The sequence below is a fragment of the Drosophila hydei genome, unplaced genomic scaffold (genome assembly GCF_003285905.1).
Source record: "Drosophila hydei strain 15085-1641.00,03,60 unplaced genomic scaffold, DhydRS2 tig00000063-arrow-pilon, whole genome shotgun sequence".
In the NCBI taxonomy this organism is placed as follows: Eukaryota; Metazoa; Arthropoda; class Insecta; order Diptera; family Drosophilidae; genus Drosophila; species Drosophila hydei.
This window is the reverse complement of record NW_022045657.1, coordinates 2821581-2843605: the sequence shown is the minus strand read 5'-3', so window position 1 is coordinate 2843605 and position 22025 is coordinate 2821581. Positions and strand designations below refer to the sequence as shown.

The following is a 22025-nucleotide window of genomic DNA, read 5'->3' as shown; positions in this document are numbered from 1 at the left end:
AAATATGAAAAAAAATCATTTAAAAGTATTTGATTTTTTAACTTTTATTTAACTGCTTGGAAAAATCTAAAATATTTATTTGCAAAACTCTTAAAAACTAAGCTCTACATTTCAAACGAAGAACCAGAAGAAATAATAAAAACTGGCTAGAAAATGTTGCCATTTGCAGTCATTAAACTGACGATAGCTATTGAAATTTAGATGTGTCTCAAAAAGTACCCAAACGCACAATTTAACAAATTCGCAAAGCCATTAAAAATCATTTGGCAGATACAAAGGTTTATTTACAGATATAACCAAACACTTTGTTCCAGCATATATACATATATATTTATTTGCTGTTTATGTGTTGGCTAACGCCAAAAAGTATGCTAGAGCATAAATTAACACTTACATTTTATGTGTGCACAAGCCGGAGCATGAAAAAACAACAGCAAACTTGAGCAGACTTGAGAAACCAGATGCCAGACGCCCAAGTGACTTGGCTGCAAAGATAAGAAACATGGTGAATAAGTTAGTCAACATATATATATATATATACATAGAATATAGAATATATATATATATATAGAACGAAGTAAAAGATACACAGCGAGCCAAGCTGGGCACTCAATTAGTTTTATTTGCTGTTCTAGTTGCGCCCAAAGGTCCAAAGCCAGAAAGAAGGAAAAACAAGTTAATGTTTATTTTCATTTGGCAAGATATTTTCAGATATTTCAAGCGAAATTAATGCTCACATTGCGCAGCCTTCATTTGTTTGTTTACTTATGGCTTTTGACTAACCATCGATGGGCGCTGTCACAAGTCGTTTAAGCACTTAATTTGTGTGTTGAACATACATATATAGTGTAATTCCTCGACTAACGTCGCCGGCAGAACGTGACACAGGCACCCAAACAGGACACAGAACCACATTTAAGCCAAGTTTTGTTGCAGACGGCGTTACACTCAATAAGCTGCAGTCGCACAGAATTTAAATGTCAAGCATAAGCATGAAGCATCAGAAAAAATGTGATAGGCTAAAACATACTCCGCACATGGATATGGATTTGGAATAAATGTTTTAGCTTCGTACTTTTTACAAAATTCGTAAATAAATGAAAAATATAAGCCTAAACTGTGGCGGTGATCTAAGACTTTAGATAATTTAAATATTCTTAGAATTTTTCCATATTTGATTTTAATTATCTTTTTATTGATTTTCAAGAAATCGACTTTTCACTAAGTTTTTGATGTGCTGAATCCAAGTGCGAAGCAGAGCAGCAGCATTAAGTCAGTTTTCCGAGTCTGTCTCATCTATAAGGTTATTCCTAATCGGGTTAAATATAATATACTAAAATGCAGTTCCATATCTAAGACAACAAATTGTCCACTTCAAGCAATTTTTCCCCTCTTTTAAATATCTTTATTGACCAACGAAATATGGTTTATAATTAGACTTAGTAGAGTCTTAGATTAGGCATTGTATTCGACAAAAATATAAGAATTTATTAATGTCAAACTATAAGCTCAAGTCACTTCTCAGATGGCATTTCATAAAGAAATTGTTTTATATTTGTCAAATTTTCTGTTAAATAGAAATTGGAATATAACAAAATTAGTTCATAGTACACAAAAATATTTTAGTTAAATTTTTATCTAGATTATTCATTAATGACTAAATTACAAATTACTATACAGAAGAGCTGTCATAAGAAAATTCACATTCGATCTAGTTGACATTTAGCTGTTTAATATACCCCTAAGCACACTTCTAAATACTTTAGGGTATATAAAAAATAAAGGCAACCACTTAAAAAAGCAAAGAAAAAATTCGCACAAGTTTTGCGGTGGACGATTTTATCTGCAGCGTGGAAAATCCTTTGCTTGGCACAGAAAAAGGTGTTGCCCGCAACCGGAACGCGACAGACGAACGCCAAAAGCAACACAGACGGTCCGATCCACCGTCCACAGCAACGACCCTAAGCCATCCCAACCAGCCAAACCACACAAAACAGAAGCAGCCTGGCGCATTGTTGACTCGTCGTCTTGAGAGAGGGTTGAATTGGGTTGGACCGGGGATTGAGTTGGATTCGAGCTTTGGGTTTGAGTTTGTGTTGGGGGTTAGGGGCTGCTTGCTTGCGATTATGTGTGTCAAGTGGACGCCGCTTGGGTGCACCCAGCCAGGACATTCGGTTCCAGCTTGCCGCGACTCGCTGCTGCTCTGTCTCTCTTTCAGTCTCTCTGTCTGTCTGTCATGTCATTCATTTGGCTCGTCTTGTGGCAGGTCAAAAGCAAATCGCTAAAGTTTACGCCAGTGCGTGGTTAAGTCCTTGGCGTTGCTTGTAAATAAACAGAGCACAGCAGGCAGCCATGTTTTGAATATGATTTAATTACTGCTAATTGCTGCCCTGTACTAATTAGTGAGAAAAGAAACTCCCCATCTATTATTCCCGAACTCTGTCTTTGCTTTTGCTTCTTTGCTCCGCCTTTGTTATTGTTGTGCAAATGCAAATGAAATTGGGTGTGAATGGAATAGCTAATGAGAATTTGCTTTTGGCACGGTTACACTGATTGACATGTCTAAGACACAGCTTGTCTCTTGCATACGATTTCCATTTGATTGCCTAGAGCAAGTCAATTGAATCGAGTGAAAACGTAAATGTTAACTAATTGCTTCTATGAGAGAGTAAGGCTTGCCTATATCTGATATGTCCTACAACTCAAAACTTAGTTCAAGCTTTTGAGAAACAACAAATTCCCTGACTGCAGCTCTTGAAGTTGCGAGGAACAGGCAATCCAACTAACTTCACATATACTCAACGATTATTAATATAGTTTTTATTTTATTATTTTCATCAAATTTCGAAATTGTAGCTTGGAATACTTGAAGCATTACACAAACTAGAGCAAGTTGTGGCTTTGATGAAACTTCATATCAAACTTTTGTGGTTACTGAGCTCAGTTAGATGATAGACCATATATATATATATATATATATATATATATATATATCATATCTAGTTGTTATTCGGTTATTTTTATATATATATTGCCTCGTAAAATGAAAAGAGTATATTAGTTGAGCACAATATTCTAAGCATTACGACGCTATTAAAGCTAGAGAAATTTGGAATTTATATGCTTGTTGGAAGAGTTTAGATTTTACCGATATGCCCACTATAATGTATATTATAAATTATATTATTCATAATGACAGGCCTCGATTATGTTACTGTTGACTTCGTTTATTGATTAATCAAAAATCACAAGAAAAACCTTTCATATTCCCGAGTTTTTCAACTTAAATCAAACATAGTCCAATCAAATTCCGTCCATTGAGGCATAACAAATTCGAAAATAATAATCTTTTAATACACCTAACTTTTATGAAACGCGAACGAGTATTACGCAGTCAGTCTGATTAGTATCTTAAAAGATAAACTTTTCTATCTATATCAAATATCGATGTAAGCAGAATTTGTTTTCAATGCTCTAATGACGTCAAATGTAGATCATTCGATACGCTTGTGATAATCTGATGCGTGTTAGCGGCTTTACATACCCGTCTACAACTACTTCCGGTATAGACATAGAACACGCCACACCAGAATCAACAAACCTTATCACAGTCAAATGGCAATTTGGGCCGTGGCTAATAAATCATTTCTTCTATTGGGGCTAAGCGCAGATTAACGATGAAAATAGCTATAAAACAAAACCATAAATAGACACGAACCTGACGGTTTGGTCACAGTGATAGTGAGTGAAAAGTTGTACCCAAATGACAGCTACAACAGCAGCAGCAGCAGCAGCAACAGCAACAGCGACAGTGACAGCGGCAACATTTGATAAGTGTACACGTGGAAAACAATAAATCTCCATTAAGTTGAGCTGCTTTCATTAACGGGTTTTAGGCACTACAACAGCGCATGGATAAGCACATGTACATATATATATATTCATATGGCACATAGTACACACGTGTACGTAATATCCACAGATGACAAGTTGACACTAATACACATACTCACACACACACACACACACACTCACTTACGGGCTGTCAACGTTTCATGCACCTGTCGTAAAAATATTTGCGCAAAATATTTTAAGCCGCATTTTGACAAAGGACCCAAAACTAGTGCACAACCTTAGCACAGGTGAGTGCAGGGGTGCTGTAAGAACTACCAGGTGTACAGACTCTCTGACCAGCTTCTGTCCACAGGACATCGCTTTGCAAATATGACAGCCATTGTTATTTCATGCCATGGGCCGAGCCGAGCCGAGCTTATCTCCGTTGGCCTCTGCAAGTTGTCTAAACAAATAGGCGTTGCTTTTCGCCCCGCCCCAGCACTGGCAAATGGATTATGCAACAATGCTGCAACAAATGTTGCCACAAAATGTTGTACAAAATATCACAATTTTGCGGTCGGCTTTTATGCACCAGTCTAAATAATATTAATATCTGCCGATTTTGACGTGGCAAATTCAATAAATTCTGGCAAAATATTTATAAAGCTCTGCGAGTTTATTTTGAAAACTTAAATATAAATGGATTCAAATTTTACAAAATACGACTTTTGTTTGCCTTGATCTCATCGTACAATATTTTGCAGTCTAATCTATTTGGGGCAGACCCATTTATTAATTATAGAAAGTGCATCCGATTTTGTCAATAATTAAATATGCACCGTCATCTTCACCTTCATTTCAATATCTATATCTATATCTATATCTATATCTATATCTATATCTATATCTATATCTATATCTATATCTATATCTATATCTATATCTATATCTATATCTATATCTATATCTATATCTATATCTATATCTATATCTATATCTATATCTATATCTATATCTATATCTATATCTATATCTATATCTATATCTATATCTATATCTATATCTATATCTATATCTATAACTTTCCCATTTCAGTGAAGTCGATTGAAAGGCTAATCAAACTTAAAGCTCGCTTCGATACTCAGAGTATATATTTCAGCCGGATACTTTTTAATTAAGCATTTCTATTTAATTTCAATATTATCCAATTTCTTCACAAAAAAACAATCAAATAACAAATTAGCTGCAAAGCCAAGTAATCCGTTTCACAATGCAAACACTTCCATAACTCTTGGGTAATTTGAAGTAAGTCGCTTCAATCAAAAACTTCACACCCCCACACACATACACAGACAATTGACAAACCAATTGACAAGTCACTTAATTGTGGCATTAACCACAAAACATGTTGACGTAGAAATGGGGGAAGCATGCTTTTTGGGGGGCATCAGCCAAAGGGTTGTCAAAAAACTCCCCAATGAAAATTAAGGGCAGCATGAAAATTTGATTTTTTTTTTTGCAACCGCAAACAGACAAAAACAATTTACAGCAGAGTAACCCTTTCGATTTGACGGGTAACTCAATTAGCTGTGGTTTATATATATTATATAATTATAGGTATAAAAATAGATATATAATTCTATACATACAATGTGTTAATTGACAAACAATTAAATTATGCCTTAGGCACATGAGCACACACAAATGCATTCGATTGCCATGTAAACTGCGTTTAACCCAAATTAGGGTGGCTCAGTGTGTCGAAGGGTGTTTGTAGCCCGAGTAAGTGTCAGAGCTTGTATTGTGCTTTGGCCATAGCTTTCCCATTTGCACATGTATGCTAATTTGGCAGCCAGGACGTATGAGATTTTTGGCTTTGTCCTACAGTTTGGCAATGGACATTCTTTTCGGCCATTCGGCTAGCTAGCAGAGGGAAGTGATTTGCCGGGCGGATATTTCTGTGGCCTGTGTGCTGTGTGTGGCCTGTGTGTCCTCTGTGTTCTATGTTTGTCATGTGTGTATATTGTGTAGTTGCGTTGAAAGCGTTCACCACGCATTATTTTCATATGTCTGACTGTCATTGGGAATGAATCTGCGTCTGTTATGCCCCCATTTGAATGCGAGGCTGTCGCAGCTTCTCTGGTTTTGTCTGTTGTGGCTTTTATGCGAAATTGCTTTTTTCGGCATTCAGCTTTTGGCAGTTTATTGTCAGCCATGATTGTGTTTTGTTTGACAGAGAGAGAGAGAGAGAAAGAGGTGTATGTAACCTCATCTACGGCATTCGGTAACTCCATTTTGACCAAAAATAATCGGCTAAACGATGCTATGGACTTTCACAATTTCGTCCTTATCTTATTTACACAGACTTCATAAAGCAGCTGCTAAAATAGCACTCAGTTGGCTCTAAATAGCTGTTCGCTCTTTGATATCAATCTAATTGACAGCTGTTCTACATTCTAGTCACAGTTTCTCATTTCCATCCCCTTTGATTTACATATGAATTACTTAGCTTATTTAAGCTTCTTCTTAAAATATAAGCCAACTGTTTGCCAGTTTGAAACCATGTTTTAATCAAAACTTTAATTATTTGCAAAATTTTAGCAATAAGAAACTCGTGACAGCAGTCGAGCTACTGACAAGTCCCTGACAAGTCAATTATGGTGATTAAAATTTCGTTTTAGCATCCTGAACATCATTTGACAGGTGAAATTCCCACAGATGCAAATGAAAAGACATTTGATACGTCAACTGGGACGAGTAAGCAAAATGCCAAACTCGGTCAAATATGTCGGTCATATTAATGGAAGGAGTGGGGGAATTAAAACACCTGAACGGCCCGACATGCGGTTGCAGTTGATGCATCATTTCGCATTTGACATGGCCTAGCAGGAAATGGAGAAAGCTGACGTAAAAAGTGGCAGCTGGATCCAAGAGTTGTGCAAGTGCAAAGTGCATAAATCGAATTGAAATGGAGGCATCAAAGGCAAGTGAAATTAAAATCAGGCACAAAGCAAGAAAACTTTACTGCAAATGCTGAAGAGCGCATGCTGCTGGCCGCATTTACCACATGCCAACTCCCTCACACACACATACACCCACTCGCCTCCGGCCTGGGTTGGCCTGGATGGGTGTTTGATGAACCCAGCTGTTATGCATATGCCCCACTCGATTGAACTGTAGCCAAAAGTAAAGCAGGTCATATGGAAATCTTTTCCCATTCGACTTGCTACCACAATTTCTCATTTCTTTTGCAAGTTTTTTTTTTCTTTGTCCCTACGAATTCGATTTTAATGCTATTCCCTAACAGCTCCAACGCAAGCAAGAAAACATGTTTCAAACATTACACAAAAAACTCGATTTTGACACCAATTGCAAATGCAAATGCAAATGCCATAAAAGTCATTAGTACATGGCTATAATTTCTCTTTAGATTGAGATCGCTCTTAATTAAGACTCAGATACAATATGACTTTAGTTTTATAAGACAAACTTTTAAAATTTAGTCAAAATAATTGTTTCAAGAGCCGAAGAATTCTTAATTATTCTTAATCTGTCTTAAGTGCGTCAATATATTTAACACTCAGTTAAGATCTGCCAGCTGTAAGATCAAAGCTATGGCAATAGATATATGGCTACAATCAGGCACTCAATGGGAACAACTCAAAGAGAGACCGACATCAACTAAATATATGTATATATATATATATTTATATAACATATATATGTATGTATATATTCATAATGTGCCGCAACTTCAAAAGAGCGCAAGAAACAGCTCGAGTAGCTGCTGCATCTTTAATGTTTGCCACGAAGTTGATTTATATATAAAATTTTCAAAAAAATTTTGCTTTCAAGTTACACAATTCAATTAAATCAGAAACAGAGCTGACCTCTCAGCTGGCTATATAAGGCTATATATATATATATATATACATATATATATGCATATATATATAAATATATATAAATGGAATCTTGAATCTTGTGTTATCTGCCGTTTCATTTGCATGTTCATTGACATTGAAATGCGTTTCATGGTCCGTTCACTTCTTCAGTGATTTAATTGTTTGTCTGCGCTTCAAGCGCATCAAATTTTATTCAAATTGAAAGAAGACAAGAAACATCAAGCAGCAAAGATATAGTATACACATATGTGTATGTATAAAGAGAGACATATCAAGTGGCAAACTATTTCAGCACTTCGATTGCCAAAAATAACTCAACATTGACTTTGTTGGCCTTGAATTATTTAAACTTATTTGCGTGGTATTATTTATTTAAGCTTCCAATTGAATGTCAAAGCTGAAGCGGAAGTTTCCTCTTATAAATTGAGCGCTATTATATCTACCATGTCTACCAAGACACGATTATCTCAATTGCTTCAAGTCTGACTACAAAATAATTGTCATATTTAATGTTTACTTATTATGAAGCGGAATTAATTAGAGCGTAGTTTGCTTGAAATACCTTTAAGACAATTCGTTTTTTTTTTTCAAATTTACTTTTTTAATGAAACCCCTACCAAAAAATATATAATAATAACAAAATAATCATTTGTTTATATAAATAAAATATAAATCTCTATACTCAAAAAATGCTGCATATCTGTAAAAACTTAAATTTATTTAAATATAAAAGCAATTACAATTATATTAATTATATTTTTTTAACAGAAACCCCTACCAAAAAAATACATTTAAAATACGTGAAGCAAATATTTGCAACAATAAAAGAAATATAAATAAAATAAAAAATAATATTTGTTATTTGTATATTTTAAGTACTGCAAGTTAATAAAAACTTAAATTTATGTAAAAAACATTTTGAAATTTTTTTACTATAAATAAAAAAATAGAAAAAAATTAAAAATTCATTTTCAAACAAACAAATAAGTAATTAACTAAATTTTGCATTTAAAAAAATTTATAACATAAAATATTTATGTTGTTGAAGCTTTTGTCAAGTAAAATACAATTTTACGTTTTCGGGTTGTACTCAAAAGTAATGTATGCAAAATATATATATAAATTACATTTTTAGCTTATTAAATGGGTCAATGAAGCGGAAATGTCTCGAGGTTTGTCTAGCAAAACACAATAAACAAAACGAAAGAAACCTTAAGTTTTTCTATATAATTTTTGTAAACATTTTTTTCTCTCGTAGTTTTATTGTTTACTTTAATAAATTTTCGCTGAGGTTCAAGTTTTTTACTTATTTAATGATTTTTTCTTATTTAATGAGCTGGGTTTTCTACTCTCACGATTTGCTTTGTTAAACCCAAGTTGGCAGCCCTTGCACTTGTTTCCTTAATCAGCACTTTGTTTATTATTAATGTACATATATTTTGTATAATTTATTTTCTTTCCCGTTTGCCCTAAGGCTTATCTGAAGTAAAAACAATAATAATAACAATAACTTGCCTGAGAGCAAGAAAATAATAGGTTTAAAATCCGTTCGAGCAGAGCCAACCGAATGTTTGCAGCGTCCAAAAGCAACTGAGTCGCTCAGCGAATCTAAGCTGAAAACCAACTCAAAAATATACAAAATAAATAAAAAATGTAATAAAGCTTTGCTTTAACGCAACTTCTAAAATTTCTGATTATCAATTGCATATAATGAGAGTTCCGATGAAAACGTCGAAAGCCCTGTGATTTGTGTCATATAACCGCCAATGAAAAACCCCCAATCAAATACTATAAATAAATTATAGTCAGTAAACACGAGGTAAACTAATTGCTTAGAACAAATCATTTACTGCAGCTGCGCTAAAAGTTCAGCTCTACAGCTCCAGCTCACATCGAGTGTAATATATATTTATTTAAGCAGTTAGTTAACCGCTTATTTCGCAACCAACTGTCTAGCGCCTTATCGCGATAGACAATTAAAATAAATTCTATCTTAACTGATAAGCAAAAGAGGAATTTTTTATTTTTAGAGACAGTTACGCTTCATTATCAACAATTTTATCTTTGCGTTTAATTATTTTAAGACATTTCAACTATTCATCTTATAATATATATTTACTAAACGGAATATTTTTTATACAATTATTTCAGTCCTCTAGGCAGGAGAGAAACCTCCATTTGAACGGAAACAGCTGAAGAAGGGTTTGTTTTACCAAACCTCTGTTTGTTTAAACAGAATTTAAATGACTTTTCATCCATTGTTACTTATTGAGATACCAATGAACTTGCGAGTCACATGCTCACGCTTTTCGGATAACAAACTTTTATAAGTCAATCAACGTTACCATTTTCTACATTTCTTTACACTTAATCCGCATTCAAAAACAACATCATAATAACAATTTCTTTGTAGATAAGTGCACGACACGTTCATCAGGTTGCTGAACTTTACGGTCCGCAGGGAATGCTGTAATCAGAGTGCAATTAACAAATCTACGAGATGAGATAAACCAAATGAAAAATGCATGAAAATGTATGGATACAGACGAAGCGCCGTTGACCAAACACATTAGCGGGCTGCTAATGAAAAGCGCAAAATGCCCGTGTACAGATTCAGCTAGCAGACAAACAAACCAAGTGGCAAGCTGAAAAAAGTATCTCACAGATACAAACACATGCACACACAGTTAGATAGTTATGTACAGCCAATCACTTTGCTAAATAATTTTTCAATTTACGCACAAATGGCATGCTAATGAGCCGTATTAAATGTTAGATTTATGGCATCATTCCCAAGAGAATGTGACAAATTTGGGGCAAGCTAATGAAGAGCTGCTAAAAGCTGGAAGAGGCTGACGTGAGGGGTCGCCGGGCATTAGTCTGAACTGGAGCAAAACAATTAACAGGTGCGATAATTCTCAATTACAGTTAGCTGCACTCGATTGAATGCTAATCGAAACAGTGTTTCTATTTTGTTTTGCTTGCCCTCACAGAAAGTATCTCGTCTTTTGAGGGTGACTTAGGCAAAGTATCTTGCAGGTATACAACTAATATTGACTGCTCTCAGCCAAGTATTACTCTATATATTTTTCCTTTTAAAAACCCTGGGATTATCTTGTCAAATGAAATTCTTGCCTGGTTCTCATATGTGAAAATTGGAAAATTGATATTCAATACATTGAATAAGAAAATTTCTACTTTTCTGACCATGCACTAAATGTTGAACAATCTCGAGAGTAAAACTCAAAGTTAGAAAAGAATGGAAAGAACTGAGAAATTACATTTGTTAGGGTATATAAACTTTCCCACTTCAACGTTAGTTTTTCCATTTTCAGTGCTAAAAAAAACTGTGATGGGACTTGAGTTTATTTAATTTGGTTTGGTCGCAATTACCGCGGGGAAATTATCACTGTATAGCTAAGTAGCTTTGAGCGTGACTAGAGCCTGGTAGTGGCATCTATAATATATACACAAAATTACAGTTACGACACTTTTATCACCCAACACACGCTGACCGGTCTGTGATTCAGTTTCATTAGCACTGGAACATGTTAATAACCTATTTCCTACATTACTCTCCAGATCTCGTGATTGCCATATCAAATTGAAGCACAAATATTTTGCATGTTCATGCGAAATGACCCGCATTTGATAAGCTGGCAGTTCTAATGTATTGGCATGTATGAATTACTCAGATTTTTGTTAGATGAAAGCTTTAGCTAAGTTACTCAGCTCCACACATGACACATGCCTAAACGAATGTTATATTTTAATCAGTGACATGCATATTAATCATATTATATATCATCTATTTGTTTCTTCGAACCATATCTTTGAAAGGGGCTGTATTTTGAGCATTTTCCAATCAGGAATTCAGCTGAATTTCTGTCACTTATAACTCACAAATCAATAAAGAATCTGCTTAATGAAATTGCTTAACAAAAGCTGAGAGGGAGAATAAAACTTTAAGAACATCAGTTCTTCAGTTATAATCCCTCAATTTTAGTTCACTTTGCAAATAGTTAATTGTGATGATGGAAAGAATTTGCATACCGTGTTTAAAGAGCTTTGTCTGCTACTACAGCCTTATTTCTTCTTGCTCCAAAATATAATTAATTAATTACATACTTCAACCACTGAGCCGCTACTTTGTCATAAGTTTCACAGCAATTTCTTTGGCTTAATATTTAGGGAATTCCTTTTAACAAGCTTCCATGCACTTTAAAGATATATACTTCATCATTAACTGTTGCTTTATGTTTTTGACTACCTGCACGCTACTTATCTCTGGTTTTTGGGAATTAAAAAAATTTCTTGATTCTTTTCTCTGAAAGTATTTTGACTGCAATAACTTTATCTCATTTGTCAGTTTAATTTAAAATTAATTACACCTTTTTATTTACCATTTGGCGGCATTTAAGCTCGCGTTTAATAAGGCTTACCTGCAAATAAAAATATTTAACATTCATTATTTTTATGATTGATCATATATCAATAATAAGAGATGGATAAATGTATGAATTTAATCATTTTAATTAATTATGCAAGCAATGGAAGGGTTTACTGGGCAGAATTGCATAAAATGTTAATGTTGTACATTCATTGAATTCCAGTCAAAAGATAACATCCCCCCATACAACAAAATAAGTTTGTCTTGTAGATCTCCATAATACGTATACGTAGCGTAAGCTCTACTATTTGCTGTCGAGTGATGCAGCACTGTCAAGTGATGTGGTGGTGATATGCACCACCCAGAACCAGGCACCACGCACTAGACATCTGTCAGAGAGCATTCGCTCAATTCATTGAAATAAACCAACTCTCAACTCTCTCACTGTGGCAAATTGCAAATGCAAACGACAGACAGCAGAGGCAAGGGAATGGAATATTAGTTAAGCTAGAGTAGAATTTATACTAAATTATATAACTCGACTCGGATATACTTTATGCTCACAGAAAAACTATAGCAATTACTAAAATGTGTACACAGAACTGAAGGGTACGAGTGAAGTATAAAGTATACAAGGATGATGAAATAAGTGCATATCTGTATGCATAGAACTAGGTACACTTAAACTAAAAAAGAATTTCTCAAATGTCTAAATGAAAATTTCATTATAGGAAATGTTATTAGTTAATGTATTAAGTAAAGGAAATATTGGATATATACTAAAAATGCCATTATTATAGAAAATATTATTAAAGATATTTCCTGTAATTATCATAGGAAATATTTTTAGAAATATTTCAATTCATTATTATAGGAAATATTATTAGAGATATGTGACTTTTTCATTAGATAGATATTTTTCATATAATAATGATATTTTTATTTACACATTTAAAGTATTTTTTATATTTCACATAAAATATTTTATATATTTACAGTATTTTCAGCATTTCATATTTTTACTTTCCCAAAACTTAACTTGACTGACAGAATTTAGCTTCAAACCAAATATACCCTTTGTTTGTAGTTTTTGTACGGATATAAATATGAATGACTTGCATATTACGGTATATGTAGAGCACTTACAACTGCACTAAGAGAAATAACGTGCATGTTTCAAATGAGAGCATAGGTCAAAGCAATAAAGTATAAAATATATGAAACTAACAACGTAATTCTGTTTATTTTTAATTAGAAAAATGTTTAAATAGATGATAATAAATTAAAAGTTTACTATTTTTAGTTATTATAATTCATAATATTTTTAATTACTTATATAAAAATGTTATTAAGCTTTTTCGCTCTGTGCTCAAATTTAGTTGAAGCTTCGTTACATTTTTGGTTGCTGTTGCAGTTGCAGAGCTTATTGATGGCTGCAGACCAATTTCAATTAGCCCGAGTGAAGAGTACTACTAGACGACGCTATATACATAAAACTTACATACATAAATATATATATGTACAAATATAGAGTTTACATATAAATCCTGTGTTGTGTCTGCCAACGAATGTTAATTATGCAATTGACTTAACAAGCCATAGCATAATGGCAACAGCAACAGCAACAACTGTCGACGTCTAGGGCACTTTGCCATTTGCCATTTGCCATTAGCCTTTTTGCCCATTTGGCCAACAAGGCTCGAACGACATATATGACCAACATTATAATTATGCAGATTTGAGCCGCAAGTTAAGTACACTTTCTGTGTTTTTGCCGCCAATGCGCTGTACTTGTCGAGACTGCCAGACTAAGAGATGCCCTAAGTGCTTAATGGAGAGCAAGTTACCTGACAGCAAAAATTAGGTCTGTATTAGGAATGAAATCTTATTCATGTCTGTTAAATATACCTCGGTGTTATAGTTCTTGCAATTAAGCTAACATACAGATATCCATGGAGACCTAGATGCAGTTGACTATTGCTGCATCATATTTCTCTACATAGGTCTTCCACACCTTACATTTATCCATAATACCTATAGAACTAACTCTCCAGAAGTATAAGAAACTTAACTGCAAATTAGCCAAAAAGCCGCTAACAGCTGGCCAAACACCTTTCCCTAAGGAGCCGACGTGTTGGTCGGGTCAATGGGGTTTCTGTCTGGTTTGGGTACCCCTCCTCCCTTTTGTATTGTCTTCCACTTTATGCTCATTTACATTTAAATGAAATTCTTTAGCTCGAATTTATTTAACGTACATTTTTTAAATTTTTTTCGTGTTTATTTTTTATTAATTTATTTGCTTGGAATTTAATTAGTTTTAATGTTTGTTCTCTTGCATTTTGTTGCCAATTCTGTTTTGTGTTGCTCCTTCGCCTGGTGCTATATCGCTCATTTTGTCTCTTATCAGGATTCATGCAATTTGCGCATAGTTCAGAGTTTTTTTTTCTTCTTATTATTCATTTTTATTGTGCAACTTTTGTGAGTGCTATTTTTAAAATTGCTTTACTTCGTATTGTTGCTGCTGCTGTTGTAGCGCAATTAGCGTAATTTTATTTAAATTGTATATGCGCAGCAAAAAAGTTGCTGAGGTACATAATAAATGTAATAACTTTTTGTATAATTGATAGAGAGAGAATGATATTTAAAGAGAGATTCGTCAGCGACAAATTTAATTTAATAATTACATAAATATTTTTTTATATATTAGAAAAACAAGTTTAATATAAGGTTTTGCTTATTTTATATATTCTTTAGAAAATTTATAATAAAACTAAATTCAACTTTAATCAGGCTATAAAAATCAAAGTCATAGAAATCTGTGCAAATATTATGTATATATATATTGTGTATGCTTTTATATATGAAGCAAATGTCATTCAAATTTATTTATTCTTATTAAATTTTACTTCACACTCATATTAGCCACACAAAGGCCAATGGTTTATCAATTAATTGACAGTTTCTAGGTTTATTTTAAGTTCAATTCGTATGTCTTATCAGTAGCTGTATATGTATTTGTATATACAGTCTCGACAATAGCTGAATTGAGCAACAAATTCTTATATATAGACTAGTCTTATTAAGTTTACGATAGACACTAATGAAAATTATATGAAATATATACCAACATTTATAATCAAGCATCGGTGGTTCAGTGGTAGAATGCTCGCCTGCCACGCGGGCGGCCCGGGTTCGATTCCCGGCCGATGCAAAATAATATTTTAATCTCCATTATAATTAACTACGTATTTTATATTTATATGACTTTCTATTTATTTTTTTTGGCAATTTAAATAATTTGGTAATACCTATAACAAGCACATGAATTTTCAAAATATATTTATACAATTTAAATTTAAAATAATAATTTTAAGAATGAAATAATAATAATGTTTATATTAAAATATACATCGTTGCTATGTATATATATATATATATATATATGAACAAGCTTAAATGAAAAAGGCCTTTATCCCCATTGAATTTGCATTTCAAGTTGTAATTTCGATTCGGGCATTAGAATATAGCGCTCAATAATGCAACTAGCTGCAAATTGCTAAATTAATTCCCAAAGTGCGCAATATTTTGAGAATAAATTAAATAAATATATTTCTCATATAACAAAGCATAGAAATAAAAACACTTTTCACATTGTGCGAGCAGAACCCGAAAACAAAATATAAGCCTGAAAATATTTTGGCAAATTCAACCACAGGCCGTAAGTGGAGGGAGAAAAAACTTTTTAGCCAAATATGATTTGTAGCAGAATTTATATAAAATATGGAATTATATTGTGGTTTTGCCAAAAAGGGGCCCCAAACACACAAAAAGGCCGGCAGAGTGCATATGGACAAACATGATGTGGGATCCCATTGTAATCCACTAAAGAGTTTATTACTCAGTTCTAATTTGCGGTCGTGTTGAGGTAGCAAACTTTTTAGGGACCAATGAAGACTAAACTGGCAACTAATAATCAAATAAAGTATTAAAAATATAGAGAAGATAGTTAAATATTTATTTTCAAAAAACTGTCAATTTGAGGACTTTATAATTAGAGGATGAACAAAATTAAATAAATGGCTCTAATGACTTTGTAAATTGTTAATGCTAATGCTAACAAAAATGGTTATGATAATGACAATGATAATGTCAATACTTCTAATAAGAATTATAATAATACTAATGCCAATGCCAATAGGAATGCATTTTAATATACTAATACTAATGCACATATGATAATATTAATGATAATGCTTATCAAACTGAATGTGATAAAGATAATGATAAAGCTAACATGAATGCAATGTTAATACCAATGCTAATTGTTACTAATGCTAATAAGAATGTCAATGATAAATCTAATGATAATACTAATAACAATACTTATGATAATACTAATGATAATACTAATAAAAATGATTCTTATATCACTATAGATATTAATGATAATAATAATAACAATGCTTATAATAATAATAATGTTTAATAAAATAACATTGCTTTTAGCAATGCTAATGCTTATTCTACTGCTAATGCTAATGCTAAAGCTAATTCTAATGCTAATACTTACGCTTATGCTAGTACCAATTATGATTACAATAAAATTTATGATAATAAACACAATATCTTATATATTGTAAGCGAATTCATCTTAGAAATGTGCTCCATTACACGAACAACAAATATACCCTTTTGCCAATTGGTGAACTGAGTGTAACAAGTAACGAGGCAAGTACTTTGTTGTTGTTATTATGCTTCTCATTATTGTTATTTCAGCTATCGTTGGCTTATCGCTAGCTTCACTCTAATTGCTTTTAGTCTGCTGACTCGCCCAAAAGCTCTAGCAGCATGTTACCCATCCTGAGACAAGCCCCAGACAACAGACGACGGGCAATTGTATCTAGGCACCACCCGCCTGCCTCCATTGAAAGAGCCCCAACACGATAACCAGTTATGAATTCTAACGCATGTGGGAATTATTATACAGCTGCAGTCCCCAAAAAGAAAAACAAGGAAAAAGGGAAAGACCCAAGGGTAAAATTAATTTCACGTTGTCAACAGCATTTTTGCATATACCGAAACAAATACCAAAAGACTACAGAAGCTAAGCAAGGAAAAGAGTTAAGAGGGTGTGTGTCTATCTATCTGCATATGAGTACTTTTTAGACCCATACAAAATGTGGGGTTGTAACTTTAAATTAAAAACTCTCTCTAAGGTCTCTAGACGCTGTCGCTCTGTCCTGGTCAAATTGTAGCTCAACGTTTTGTTAATTTGTGTAATCGTTAGTTATGTTGGTGTTTTGGTGGTCATTATATCATTTAAACTGATAGTTTAGCACTGATGTGCCCCGAGAACAAGTGTCTGATGGGTTAAGTGTGTGCTTCAAGAGTTTTAAGTGTGTCGCCAAAAGGTTGCGGCAACAAGTTTCCCAAACTACAAAAGTGGCAGTTCAAACCGAAAGCAGCCAATTGTCTACACCGTCGATGTGTGTTTAGTAGAGATTTAGCCAACTGGAAAGAATTTAAACATGTTTCCACTGAGTTGTTTACTAATTGCATTAGTAGACTTTCAGCAAAGTTAGATCAAAGGTTCGCCTGTTTCATAAACTTTTAATTGTTGAAATATAAGTTTGTAATAAACTCAGAACTATTTCAGAGCAGTGAACTATCTACCTTGGTTAATATTAGAAACTTAGCTAAACTGGCAGCAGGACGCAGTAACATATACAAAGCTCGAAACAGAAAGAAAGTTTCTCCCACCAACACCACAGAGCATCGGTGGTTCAGTGGTAGAATGCTCGCCTGCCACGCGGGCGGCCCGGGTTCGATTCCCGGCCGATGCAAATCTAATTTTTATTAATTTTTTTTTAAATATATAGAGAAGTAATAGCAAAATTTTCTGGAAACACAACTACAATTATATCGCCTATGTGGTATTCAGCACTGGGTGAGTTATAGCCCACCGCAGTATGACAAGTAAAATTGGTAAGACATATTTCAAAGTGGGCAACAAGGGCCATAGAAATGCAAACTATTTGACTAAACTCGGACATAAATCTTAAAGTGCATTCAACTAAGCCACAAAAAAGAGGCCCTACGAAACATCGTCCAAACCAATCAAAACGTTATGCTAACAACTTCCGCGTGCCACACAAAAATAAAAGGAATTGAAAAACTAACAAAAAAACCAGAAACAAAAATGAAAAGCTTGTGCCACACGGCCGTGACCATAAACTAGACTATGAATTTCAGTGCAGCCGTCGCCGCAGCAGCCGCGACAACGACTAAAAATTTCCAACACACATTGCCACAAAGTGCGGCTAGCAGTTGGAACGGCCTTTAAAATTGGTCGCTTTAATTACAAAAACTTTTTCGTTACGTGCGCCACTTGCATATTTGCAGCACGAAAAGGACAGTCGAAACGGCTATATGCATCTATTATATATATAAATTGAGCAGAATATCTACAAGCAGCGGGATGAGCAAGTTTTTGTTCATTTCAGCTTTCGATGTTGTCCAGCGGTTTAAAAAAAGCAACAAAAAAAAGCGTCGAAATGTTGTTCATCCCTTGAGCAAAGTCTACTTTCGAATTTGGAAGCTGGGCACATCAAACAATCATTAGCATCAAGAGCAGACGAGAAAGTTTGCGCCATTTTTCAGCACTGGACGCAAAGGAAGAACTGAACGTGGCACACAAAATAAATAAATATACTCAAACACTATGATATAAAAAAATTCTCTATGATAATATTTAGACGCTGATAAAAATCCGTTAACAATGCAGTTTTGCAGCAAATGTCAATTATATGTGCTTATAAAGTGAGATTAAAAGCTGAGCTAAGCTCAAGGAATCGTGTAGTTACTTTACTTAGGCAAAGCTTTGGATGCCCTTTCTCACATGAGAGTAGTGATATTAAGTTGCAGAGCGGCTTAATCTTTCTCTTAAATATATAAACTGATTAATTCATATTAGCTAATCAAAGAGTATAGGGTATTAAGTTAGCTGGTCATGTTTAAATTTAAACGAAATATTGATTGCTGGCTGGTCACATAGTATCTGCTTCTCTATCTCTCACTCTCTCTCCCTCTTCCGGATTAAAGCTTTTGTCACATTTTCGTTTGCCTTTTCAACAACTTTAATGAAGCACTCTTAATTAATCTTAAGCTGTAGCTGCACTTTGAGAAGGGTTTTGCTAATGCGCTTGAACTGGGGCAAGGCAAACAAAGATTTTATGTAGCTATTTTTCAGCTAATTATATAAGTGAGTTGAAGAACATTAAATATTAATTTAAATAGAAATTTTATTTTAATTTTAATGTTTCGAGATTTCTATTTAAGAATTCCCGCGGAATTGGATAATTTTCAGTTTTATTTATGCTGAAGTTTTTTTATGTGGTGTTTGCATTTCGCATTGGTAATCCCAGCGCCGGCCCGCATTGTTTTTATATTGTTTATCACTCTAATGACAATTAAATTTGCATTACTGGTCTTTTATTGCATTTCATTAGCCGCAATTAGAATCGTTGTTCAAATATAAAATAAGTCGTAATTATTTATGCGCAAATTGCAATTGTTATTTGCTTTGCCCAGCGATACCGTATCGAACTAAATATTTATGTACATATCAGTTATACAGTTATATATATATATATATATATATATATATATTGGCGATATCTGTTACTAATTGTAATTGAATTACCCTTTAATTATTTCCATTTTCATTATGTGCAATTAAAAACTTTATTCGTTTCTAATTTAATTGCAAAATCATTGAGTTTCACATAATTTTTCGTGTTTTAATTATAATTATTTTTAGAAAAGTAGAATAAATACGAAACTCATTTAAGGTCGATGAAAAGTAGGTGTAAAATGTTTTTAAATTTAGTAGTTCTTGAATATAAATTGTTTTGGTAGACTAAAATTCATTAAAATTGTCTGTTTCTTGCGTTTGTTTATCATTTTTTATAATTCCTCAAGTTTTTCTTCCCAATCAATTCAATGTTATTATCGCAAATGTTATTTCGCTCCCTCAATCAAGCATTCCCATACTTCGCGTATCTAAGATGATATCCTCTTATGTGACACAATGGTGGATGCCTTTAAAATAAATGCTTACACTAATCCTTTTCCCATATCTTTGTACAAATTCCTTTTTTTATTCTTTGTCCCTTTTTAAACTTTCCTTTTCAATTGCTGGACACTTTTAAGGCAAGGCAACAGGCACATTTCTCAGGCAATTTAACAGAGCCCCAACCGAACAGAAGACCAAAAAATTTAACAGAGCCCCAACCGAACAGAAGACCAAAAAATAAACATAAAAAAATAACAAACAAAATCTACAACTCACTCGCAAAACTTTTCATAAATCCTTATGAGCATTAATAATCATTAGTTCATACATATCACTCGCTTGTATTCCAAGTAAAGAAAACTAACAAACGTAAGTTCCTATATCTATAACTGAATCTTTCCTACTCACTCTTTCTCTTTCTCTGTAAGGTAATGATTATGGTAGGATATTATGTCTGGCAGCAGATTTAATAGACACCCTTCCTGAAGTTGATAAAGTAAATTTAATAAATTATTTTCCATATCTAACAACTTCATAAATAGTTTAGATATTCTTGAAAAAAAAAAAAAAAAATATATATATATACATCTTCGGCTATCTATAAAAAAAAATGTTGACATTTTTCAAATTTTTTTCTACATTATCTGTGAACAAGAGAGAATTGCAGCAAGTTCTCAGCAATTTATACAGGGTACAGCTTACAGGGTATCCATTAGTCTATATCTTGGTCTCATTTCTCTTTGGCTTGTGCCGGTCATACAATTTGTCAAATTCACTCAACTGAATGAACAAACATTTCACACACACCCACAGAGCCCAGGAAAGGGCGATATAGAAGCCCAAGATGAAGGCAGGAGCTTAAACCAAGTCCGGTTTCAGATCCATGTCTACAGCTGGTTGTCTCTCTTTCTCTCTCTCTCTCTCTTGCTCACACACAATAAGTAAACATGAATTGCACATTTTTCACATTTCGCACATAATTTTTGTTATTTCTTCTTTCTCTCTCCCTCGCTCGCTCTCTCTCTCTCTTGTTTGCCTACACTAAACAACAAAATTAGGGTCAATTTTTTGTTGTTTTTGTGTGTTGCTCGTTCGCCCCAGAGGCAGCGTGGGTGTGTGAAATATGCGTATTGTGGTTTCTTGTTGGCATGCTACTCCTAACCCTTATCAAAAGCATTTTTTTCATATAAACATTTTTTGCTCTACTGATTACAATATTATTTCACTTTTTACTCGCAGCGGATTTACGTGTGCTTAACCATTTCTCTAGACCTATTCTTATTTTTTTGTATTTTTCTTCTTAACACAATCACAACTCAGCAAACGACTTACTGAGTTTGAATTTCAGAAAAATATATTTACATATACCTATATATACTACATATATTATTTTTTTGAGGGCTACGAAATTTACATAATATATTTGGGGCTGCTAATTTGTTCGAGCATAAACTACAAAACGAATTCCCATTTAAATGTAATTTGATTTTCCTATTCCTTTCTTTGCTCTTTTTGCTACCTTTTTTATTTTTGTGTGTAAATAGATCTGACATTTTCCTTTTCCTTGCAGCTTATCTGCGCCCCAAACGAGGCGCGGGTGCACTTATTTATGTCAAAGTTTTAAGCAAAAGTTTTTCACGCAGCGAAGCGCACCTGCCGCAAAGGATTTTTCAACTCGTTCAACTCGGCAGGTTTTCCCGCTCCGCGTTAGTTAATTAATACCACAGCAGATACGCGAGATTCTCCTCAGATGGATATATAGTATAGAGTACATACATTCAAGCATATATCAATGGGCTTTGCCTTACAAAGTTCCAATTGG

The 22025-nt window shown here is 33.6% G+C and overlaps 1 long non-coding RNA gene and 2 other non-coding genes across 3 annotated transcripts in view; 2 read left to right on the top strand and 1 right to left on the bottom strand.

Moving 5' to 3' along the window:
* The window catches only part of LOC115482806, a 78874-nt gene that overhangs the window by 17570 nt on the left and 39279 nt on the right, over nucleotides 1–22025 (bottom strand). Inside the window, exon 2 of the long non-coding RNA XR_003944142.1 lies at nucleotides 395–485. This is a non-coding gene — a long non-coding RNA (uncharacterized LOC115482806). The remainder of the gene's footprint in view (nucleotides 1–394; nucleotides 486–22025) is intronic.
* On the top strand, nucleotides 15270–15340 carry Trnag-gcc. The gene has a single exon. It is a non-coding gene; the product is annotated as a tRNA-Gly (tRNA).
* On the top strand, nucleotides 17902–17972 carry Trnag-gcc. The gene has a single exon. It is a non-coding gene; the product is annotated as a tRNA-Gly (tRNA).